The 10,583-nt window shown below is 35.6% G+C and overlaps 1 pseudogene; it reads left to right on the forward strand.

Moving 5' to 3' along the window:
• Nucleotides 1-92: 92 nt before the first annotated feature.
• On the forward strand, nucleotides 93-9,903 carry LOC113055791 (tripartite motif-containing protein 16-like protein; annotated as a pseudogene).
• Nucleotides 9,904-10,583: the final 680 nt, after the last annotated feature.

Raw genomic sequence — 10,583 nt, forward strand, 5'->3', positions numbered from 1 at the left:
CTTCTGATCTGCATACGAACTCCGCCCACATTAGAGTGTAGCCCCGCCCTCCTCCTCTGACTGTATCAGAATGAGAAGAATTTGAGGAAATAGCTGAGTTGTTAGGGGGCGTGGCTTAGATCCAACTCACTTCTCGTAAGTTTGGGCTTGAGCTTCAACTTTAAACTGAAGTCAAAGCTCAAGACAGAAGGAGGGCAATCATGGTCGACGTGGTGCTGACAGCAGATCTGCCAGCTAGCAGCTCGAGTTCAGAAAAACTCCAGAAGAACCCAGAGGAGAGCAATCAGAAGTCCACAGAGGAGAAGATCAACGGATCTCCAGAGACAGAAAACCAGACCGCAGGAGAGAAAGAGACCAAGCCCATTGAGGAAAGCAAGATTCAGGAGGACCTGAAGGAGTCAGAGGACCCTCAGAAGCCTCAGGATGAAGAGGAGGTTCTGGGGCCGAACGATGTCACCTGTGACTCCTGCATCGACCGGCCGTGCCGCGCCACGAAGTCGTGCTTGACCTGCCTGGTGTCGTACTGCGAGGCTCACCTGAGGCCACACCTGGAGAACGTCAAGTTCCAGAGCCACCGGCTGGTGGAGCCGCTGCGGGACATCGAGAGACGCACCTGTGAGACGCACCGCTGCGCACTGGAGCTGTTCTGCTGCGCCGACGCGTGCTGCGTGTGTCAGGAGTGCGTGACGGAGGACCACCGCGGACACAGCGCCGTGCCCATCACCGAGGCGCGCAAGAAGATAGAGGTACTTCTGTTCTCGCGCTTACTTTCTAGCGCCAAATCTTGAAATGCTGCATATTTATGTAGATGTAATGAGAATTCCATGTTCGATCAATTTCTTATTATTTATTTGTGGGAAAATGCACTTAAATGCAAATTACATTATATTTTTAAAGGCCTTAAAATATAAAAAGTATGCCTATTTTGTATTTCATATACGTATTATTAATACATGTGTCTGAAATACTGCCCATCCCATCCCTGATCAAGCCCAAGCCTGCAGTTATTTGATCAAAAATACAGTAAAAATGTGATATATTTTTACAGTTTAAAAGAACTGATTTATATTTCATAATATTTTAAAATAAAATGTATTCCTGTGATGCAAAGCTGAATTTTCAGCATCATTACCCCAGTGTCACATGATCTTCAGAGATGATTCTGATATACTCTGATATATTTGCTGCTCAAGAAACATTTCTCTTTTTTCCTATTCTTTTTTTTTTTTTTTTTTTTTTTTTGTGGATACTGTGATGCATTTTATTTTTCTGGATTCCCAGATTAATAAAACTTTCAAAAGAGCAGCATTTATTTGAATTAGAAATATTGTGTAACATTATAAATGTGTTTATTGCCTCTTTTGATCAGTTTAATGCAATTAATTAATTGTTGAACTTGTGAATGGTGATGTATAACAAAAGACTTCAGTTTTAATTAAGGTGATTCAAATTCAACAGTTTATGTGAAAAGACTCCATGTTGATCTTCATATATTTTGGAACCAGAAAAGAAAATCACATTATTTATTTAAAGATAAAATATAAAATTTTTGAGTCAACAGAACAAAAACGTTATTCCTAAACACTTCTTCATCTGCCATAGTCCAGAACATTCCATTGGAACCAGTGTTGCTGTTTCGAGATGCTCAGACGAATGTAAGATTGTTATGATAGCATTCAGAATCACATACAGTGCTAGAATTCATAAGATACTGTATGTAAATATATAGCAAGAATAGCAAAAGTAGGATGCTGCTCCAAATTTCCAAATTCAACCCCAGGATTTGCACTCATTTTACTTATTTACACTTTAGCAACTTACACTTTATACCTTCAGGGATGAGTTCAGCCTCAAACATACGACCTGTTTCTTACTCTAATTAAGCTTTTCAGTGAAATATTTCCTCTGTTACGCTTTGACTACTGTTAGGGCAAACAGTACAAAACCACATCATTTCTCTCTCTGACCAAAAAAAAAAAACAGCTCACACATGAACACACATACAAAAGGCCTATATGGGATTGTGTGGTCATCTAGTGGTCATCAAGGCCGTTATTGTTGCTCATAAGTCAGGTTACATTTATTTATATAGCGCTTTTAACAATAAAGATTGTGTCAAAGCAACCGAACAGTCAGCATTAAATAGGAAAATAGTGTCAATAATGCATAAAAAATGTGTGTGGTTTGTGATGTGATTAATTTCACACAATGCACTTTAATACTTTGTTACAGAAATAAATGATTCTTTGAATTGTGAAGTTATCACTGAATCCATCAAGTATTTGGTTAGTTGTGTATTTAGGGTGTATAGAAGTTGAGTTTAATGTCAGTTTGACTCATTGGCTCTCTACTGAATCTCATTGCTCACTAAGTTTGACAAGTATGAAAGCTCTTTTATTAGTAGTTGCTCCTTTTCGGACAGGAACCTTAAGGACGTAGTGTAATCTTTAATGCATTTCTGATGAAAACACACATCTCTTTAATCTGAAACTGGTTCTACATCCGGTTGTGTACGTCAATTCATGACGTCTGTGTGAAATCCTCTCCTCGGGAATGAAAAACATCTTCTGTGGAGCATGTAGGAAATACTGACCACACTTATCAATCAGCATAAATAAGCAGAGAAAGCTTCATGGTATTTTCTAAAGAGAGGTTGCTCAGTGTGACCAGAACCAGAACCTAAACACTCTTTTTGTGATGTGGCATGTTTTCAGGGTGATGCAACACTTGTACACGTGGGTCGGTGTGTCTTTAACATGCTTTAAACACTGCTTTAAGTCTTTTCTATATGGTTTTTGCTGTGGCTGTTATGTTTTGTTATTTACAGTCAGACTCTGGCATATTTGCATGCTAAACAAATAAATGTATTTTTATTTGGTTGTGTTTGAAAGTAGGCTGCATGAGCGTGCACCACGTCACTGGCAACTAGAAGAACAAGATTTACTCAAAAATGAACACATTTTTCATGATTTACTCACCTTCGTGTCATTCCAAACCTGTGTGACTTTCTTTCTTTAATAAAGCTAATCCATGAAAGTGAAGTCACATTTATTTGATAAAAATTACAGTAATATTGTGAAATATTATCACAAGTCTTTTCCATGTGAATTTATTTTAAAATGTAATTTATTGCTTTGATCAAATATTAATTTCCAGCATCATTACTCCAGCCTTTGGTGTCAGATGATCTTCAGAAATCATTCTAATATGGTGATTTGCTTCTCAATAAACATCTGATTGTGCTGCTAATAAATTTAAATTATTATTAAATTAAAAAAATTGTGGAAACTGTGACACATTGTGTTTTTCAGGATTCACAGATGAATAGAAAGTTCAACAGAACAGCATTTATTTGAAATATAAATGTTTTGTAATGTTCTAGAAAGCTCAAATCGTTTAATCGTTTGATTATATTTCGATGCATGTAATGCCTTATGTGAAAAAAATTATTTTCTTTTTCAATTTTTAATGATTTTTCAGTGCATATTAACTTAAATTTCTGTCCAAGTTATTCATAAAACTGCTGTACGTCTTTAGAAGACAATAACATTTTAATGATACATCTACTATCTAGGCCATGCAATGTGCTTCTTTTTTTTTTGGAACTTGACAGTTAAATGAAAAACTACTCAGGACATCAGAACAATTGTTCTTTAAATACAATGTATTAAAACGATCCGCCTTGCATGTGTGCTTGTAACGTCTTCCCTGTCAGGACTGTGAGGTCAACGATTATAATGCATTGTTCTGGCGTGCAGAGCAGGGTGTGCCCGGTGCTCTTCATACATCTGAGGCATTCTCTGGGATGTTTTAGCATGAGCATTAGATAACACAACATTCATAACTCAGATCCTGCCTGACTGCGTTACTTGACAAAACCAACAGTTCAGTCCGGTTACCTTGAGCGAAACTTCCTCTCCGCTGATTAACAGAGAAGCTATGACACACACATATCTCCTTTACATATCCAGTCTAACCACTACAGTGAGCACATGACATTATTTTCTAGTGTGGATATGCATAAGGGAAGCTACCCTCATTGCATGAATGACATCAAAACAGAACCGTTAATACGCCCTTTCTATTTCAAATGCTGAGCTTGCTAACTCAGGAAGAGTGGACAAACACCGATGTGTGTGTATGTGAGACAGTGCAGGGAGGGGTTCTCATTGACATCGGTGCAGTGACACACCGTCAGGTTCAGGTTCGGCTGTTCTGGGGTTGTTGGGTGGTCAGGGTGGAGGATGTACTCACGCTTTGCTTTAATGTGAAAGTCAAAGCTCTATTGTTTGACATGTTCCCTTTAGCAAGCCTACACAGATAATAACATTGACTACTGCTCAACAGAGGACATTTTTGTCTGGACCTGTCTGTGGAATGCAAAGCAAAAGCTGAACAAAGAGACTGCTACCTATTCCTACCTACCTATACCTATTACTAATGCACAGGAATGATGGCTTTGGTTACATTAACTTTGTGTAATGCAATATAACATCTTATCATGTATAATGCACAATATAACCTCTTGATCTACTGTACACACACACACACACACACACATACACATATTTAATTCAATTTAATTCAGATTTATTTGTTTAGCAATTTTCACAATTGTTTACATTACAAAGCAGAATATAGTATAGCAGTATATATATAGAGAGAGAGATAATAGTGTACATAAATTATGCATATACATTAAATATGTATATACTTTTTTATAGATGTGTTTGTATATATTACCAGTTACTATCTATTAATAACATAGTAAATATAAGTGTGTGTGTGTGTAGTAAATAAGTGTTCATGTCTATATTAACTATCCATATGGATTTAAAAAAAATTATATGCATATACTTTTATATAAATCAATGTAAGCATACATTTTAAATTGTAAATAGTTAATTACATTAAATAATATTTTACCGGTGACTATATTAATACAGTGCATTAAACATAGTAAATGTAGGTATATTTATTTATGTAGTAAATAAGTGTGAGTCTGTATATTAACTATATATAGATATACATTTTAGTAAATATTTAAGTAAATAATTCATTACATTACAGAATGTTTTGCCTGTAACTGATTTGAATGTTTGTTTGTTTTTTTGTACAATGCATGTGTATATATAATTATATTATGCTTTTTATATATTGTGTTTTGTACAGCACTTTGGCATAACTCTGTTGCTTTTAAAAGTGCTATAGAAATAAATTTTGCCTTGACTTTTTGGAGGATATTGACACACAATATTGTGTGTGTTTACAGAGAGAGCTTCAGGACAAACAGACAGACATGATGAAGACGGTCACAGCGGCAGAAAACGCCATTAACAAGTTACAGCTCAACACGGTGTCTATAGAGGTAAAACAGCACTTTAAAGAACAAATACTACTTTATCTTCACTGTACTGTTTTACAATCAATATGAAACGCTGTGACAACAAAACAATATTAAGCTTTTGAAAGAACACCCATCTCCTCTGGTGTCTGGTACTTGTCTCTTTGACTGTGAAGTGTCTCAGTCTGTCTGTCTGTCTGTCTGCAGGCGTCTGTGAAGGAGGTGCGTGGAGTGATCGAGGAGCAGTTTAACATACTGCTGGCGGCCGTGGAGCAGGCCAAGAAGGAAGTGAGCGAGATCTTAGAGGTGGAGGAGCGACAGGCGCTGCACCAGGCCGAAGGAATCCGGGTTCATCTGGAGCAACGCTGCACTGAACTCAAGAAAACACAGAGTCAGGTCGAGAAAATCACCAAGAACAAAAATGACATCGACTTCCTGCAGGTAAGGAGGGTACTTCCTGTTTCCTGATGACCTTAACGTATCTGTAACATGATCTCAGTTAAAGGTGGTGTGTAAAGTTTAAAAGCTGCAGTGAATTGGCACAGTTAACTAAAACTATTTAAACACTTTTGTGAGTTGAAATAAAACCACTAAAAAGAACCATTAAAAGTACTAACTTTAAAAAAAAATAAAAATGAAAACTTAAATTAATTGAAATGACAAATGCACACTTGACAAAGTTACAAAAAATAAAAAATTAAAACTGAAATTATAAAAATAAACACCAATTTTAAATATTAATAAAAAACTATAATAATATATAAATCTACAAATAAATTATCTTTATATAAATAATAGTATATAAATAAAAAAGGAAAAGGCAACATATAACATTTTTATTTAGTTTAATTTAATAAACTAATTCAACTAAAAGTAAAACTGAAATGAAAATGTATTAACTAAATATAGACATATTTAAAAAAATAAATTATAATAAAACTCAAATTTTTACTAAATCATAAGCTTAAGTTAAAATAATTCTACTGGTTCAAAATAATAATAGAAAGAAAATAATAGTATATAAATCTACAAATAAATTCTCTCTATATAAACAATAGTATATAAATATAATAAGGCAACATTAATCATTTTTATTTAATTTAATTTGATATACTAATATAACTAAAAGTAAAACGATGAATAAACTTAATATAGACTTTAAAAAAAAAATAATAATAATAATAATAATTACAAAACACTCTTTTTACTAAATCCTAACCTAAAGTTAAAATAATTCCACTAATATTAATAAATTTATTAATACATTTTATTTATTAATATTAATAAAAACTATCGATGATACTAAAATAACAGTGGGTGGAATGAAAAAATTTTTGTTAATTGTTTCTGGTGTTAATTATATGAGTATTGTTTTCCAGGAGTATTCACAGTGGAAAAAGGAAGCTGTTGATGTGTCTTTACCTGGTGTTTATATCGGTCTCATGGATCGTCTGCCGTCGTTCAGTCGTGTTATCACTCAGTCCACAAAAGAGATGTGCAACAACCTGCTGAGCTCATACACCAACAAACTTAAAGACACCTGTAAAAACAGTCAGTATGCATTAAACATCTCCAAACAATGAGACGCATCTCGCTGTAAATCATCTAACCTTTGTGTTCTATGAAGGATTTACTCTCATTTACACAAAGATCTTGTTTCAATTCACAGATAACGTAGGCATAAAGACGACAGTTTATGCCGTTATTGCTGCAAGACACAACATGTCACTTCCGAACCCGAAGACCAGAGACGACTTCCTTAAATGTGAGTGTTCATCAGGGTTATTATCAGGAGTGGATCTAGGGTGAGAGGAGATCTGGGGCTTAGCCCAGAATATCCATGTATGTGACTTTTTATTTTAATAAATCAGAAAGATTTACCTAACATTTTATTTAAAGTAGTATTGAGGAAAATACATTTGCTTTTTGCAAAGAAAAATTAAGAATTGTAAAACAAATGAAACAGCGCGAAAGCAATGATTCTGCAATACATATTTTCCATGGTCATATCTATTAATTTATTTGCAACGTTGCTTTTATTTTGCGTGTCTAGTTTGAGCTTGCAATACCATTTTTCCTTTGCGCTTCACTTTTCCGCACGTTTCTCTTTGCATAGACATATAAATAGTTATTTAGTTATTTATATGTCTATGTCTCTTTGTGGCACTTTGACGTGGGGGCGGAGTCAATGGACGGGGGCGTGTACAACATGCCTCCATGGAAGTGACGTCATCGGCCCGAGACGCAGCTCACTGATCCAGGTCCTGTCATGATAGAGACCTTCGAGTGGATCCTTTATTTTTATTCAGTAGCATTAAAACATTCATGTTTTCGTTTTATTTACTTTATTAACAAATGTATGTGCATTGGGATCGCAAATCATTTGAGTCAGTTCGGGAGTTCGTAGCGGGATCGCGAATCACTTGAGTCAGTTCGGGAGTTCGGAGCGGGATCGCGAATCATTTGAGTCAATTTGGGGATCGCGAATCATTTGAATCAGTTCGGGAGTTCGTAGTGGGATCGCGAATCACTTGAGTCAGTTTGGGGATCGCGAATCATTTGAGTCAATTTGGGGATCGCGAATCATGTGAATCAGTTCGGGAGTTCGTAGTGGGATCGCGAATCACTTGAGTCAGTTTGGGGATCGCGAATCATTTGAGTCATCTGACTCCAGTTTGGGAGTTGGAGCGGGATCGCGAATCATTTGAGTCAGTTCGGGAGTTCGTAGCGGGATCGCGAATCATTTGAGTCAGTTTGAGGATCGCGAATCATTTGAGTCAGTTTGGGGTTGGCAAATCATAGCTGTATATGGATAGGCATTTTTAACTAATTTAGTAGCTAGTTATAATTACGTTTTCCACACTTGTTTAGGTGTGAAATGTGAACTCGTATTTTTTGTTTTAATGATGTGCCTTTTAACAGTATCAAGTATATTAAAAAACTAAACAAATCTTGCCTAAAAAGTGCATGCATCTAGGCTAATTTAAAGTTATATGATGAAGTCATACTAGTGCGCGTCTGCATTTTGAGTGAGTTCTTTCACTGCATTATTCAGTGTATTCAAATGCATTTATGAATGCATGTGAATGATCACAAAATTCAAGATATGAACCCTTTGTGCCAAAAGGGTTCATTCTTGTCATTATAGAACCTTTTTAGAATAAAAGGTTCTTTGTATTAAGTAAAGAACCCTATGGTTCTATATAGAACCCCAATGATCCCTTTCTTCTAACAGTTTGTTGTCATAACTAAACAGGAAGATAAATACATTTTCAACATGTTTCAAGAATAAAACGTGTAATAATTATAAATCAAGTGAACGATAAATGAACAAACCCTTCAGTATAAATCTTCAGAAATAAAGTGCTATGTTAAAAAAAAGACTGCATTTTGAAATAGCACTTAAAAAGGGATTGTAATTAAAATCTATGGGCGCAAATACTTTGTGTAATATAATAAACACTTAAATGTTAGATGAATTCTTTCCACTAGTCTGAAACAACACTTTAGAAGCCAAGTAGCCTTAAAATGAAAACCTAAAATATAAACATAATTCAAAATATTAATAAAAACTAGTATATTTTGATACCGAAATAACTGTGATGTTCAGAAACAGTCCAACTTCCCATGTTTAGCTACTTAATGCAATTGACCAGTGCTTCTCAACTGGTTTTGACTTCAGCCTTGACTTTTTCTCCTATAGACCTCACACCTCTGAGCTTTGATGCAGATACGGCTCATCAATATCTGCGTCTGACAGAAGAACGGAAGAAGGTGACAAACACCACGCCGTGGCAGCACAGCTATCCCGAGCTCCCCGAGCGCTTCCAGCACTTCAAGCAGGTGATGACGGTCGAGAGCTTCTACCTGGGACGCCACTATTTCGAGGTGGACATGAGAGGAGAAGGCACTCACGTCGGCCTGACGTACAAGAGCATCGACCGCAAGGGATCCGAGACCAACAGCTGCATCACGGGAAACAGCTTCTCCTGGTGTGTGCAGTGGAAACGGACGCAGCTTCTCCGCGTGGCACAGCGATGTAGAGACGCCACTCAGTGTCCCCAAAGCCACACGGATCGGGGTCTACGTGGATTATTCCAGCGGTGTGCTGGCTTTCTACGACGTGGAGAACAGCATGACGCTCATCCACAAGTACCAGGCTGAGTTTCTGGAGCCGCTTTACCCAGCGTTCTGGCTTCCCAAGAAGGAAAGCGTCGTGCTTTTGGATCCAGGAGCAGCATCGTCCCTCACAAACACGTCTCCTGTTTCCTCTCCCAAATAAACAATTTCTGCTCCTCACATCCACATCATTTCCATCTTACAGGGTCTCGTTTTCACCTGGTTTTGTTCACCTTACACAGACACAGGTTTAATGGTGCAAACAGGGCAATGAGAGATTTAATGTAACCTGTGACTGATCTTAAAGTTGTATGACTGCTATAAACCTACACCTATTTAAATACCTACAAATGTTTTGTGCATTGATCACGTATCACAAGATATTTATTTTTAAGTACAATTTTGTCTTACATGGATATATATATATACACACATTATTTATAACGAAATTATAAAAATGTATATATATATATATATATATATATGTATGTATATATATATATATATATATATATATATATATATATATATATATATATATATATATATATATATATATGTATTATATTTGTATTATATATATATATATATATATATATATATATATATATATAAAACAAAGATAAAAAAATGTTTTTATTTTATTTCTATATATTATATAGAACTTATGTTTACTGATATATGCATGTGTATTGACTCATTGTTTCATTAATGCTGAATATGTAAGACAAAAAAAAAAATATCTCCTATGACCAAACCCTTATGACGTAGTTGAATATTGCGGTTCATTTCACTTGGGTTGGGTTAACTGGACAGATATGGCTCTTTAATGATTCTGTATGCTGCTGTTTTCCCTCATATTTTGTATTTTGTGACTCTATCAAATGTGACAGGTGACAGTTACTTTGGCCACATAACAACATTGTCTGTCTCTGCAAATAAAAATGTGCAACTGTGAGTTGCTGGCATTTGTCCATGTGTTTTGTTAAAGTGTGACATAACTGGTTCAGCTAGTGTACAGATAGAATGTCACAAACCCTACAGGCACATATGAGCTATGTTTGACTGAAGATAGTTATTACATAACTGCTAGTTATTCTTTCTAGGTTAGAATTCATGT

The sequence above is a fragment of the Carassius auratus genome, chromosome 37 (genome assembly GCF_003368295.1).
Source record: "Carassius auratus strain Wakin chromosome 37, ASM336829v1, whole genome shotgun sequence".
Lineage (NCBI taxonomy): Eukaryota > Metazoa > Chordata > Actinopteri > Cypriniformes > Cyprinidae > Carassius > Carassius auratus.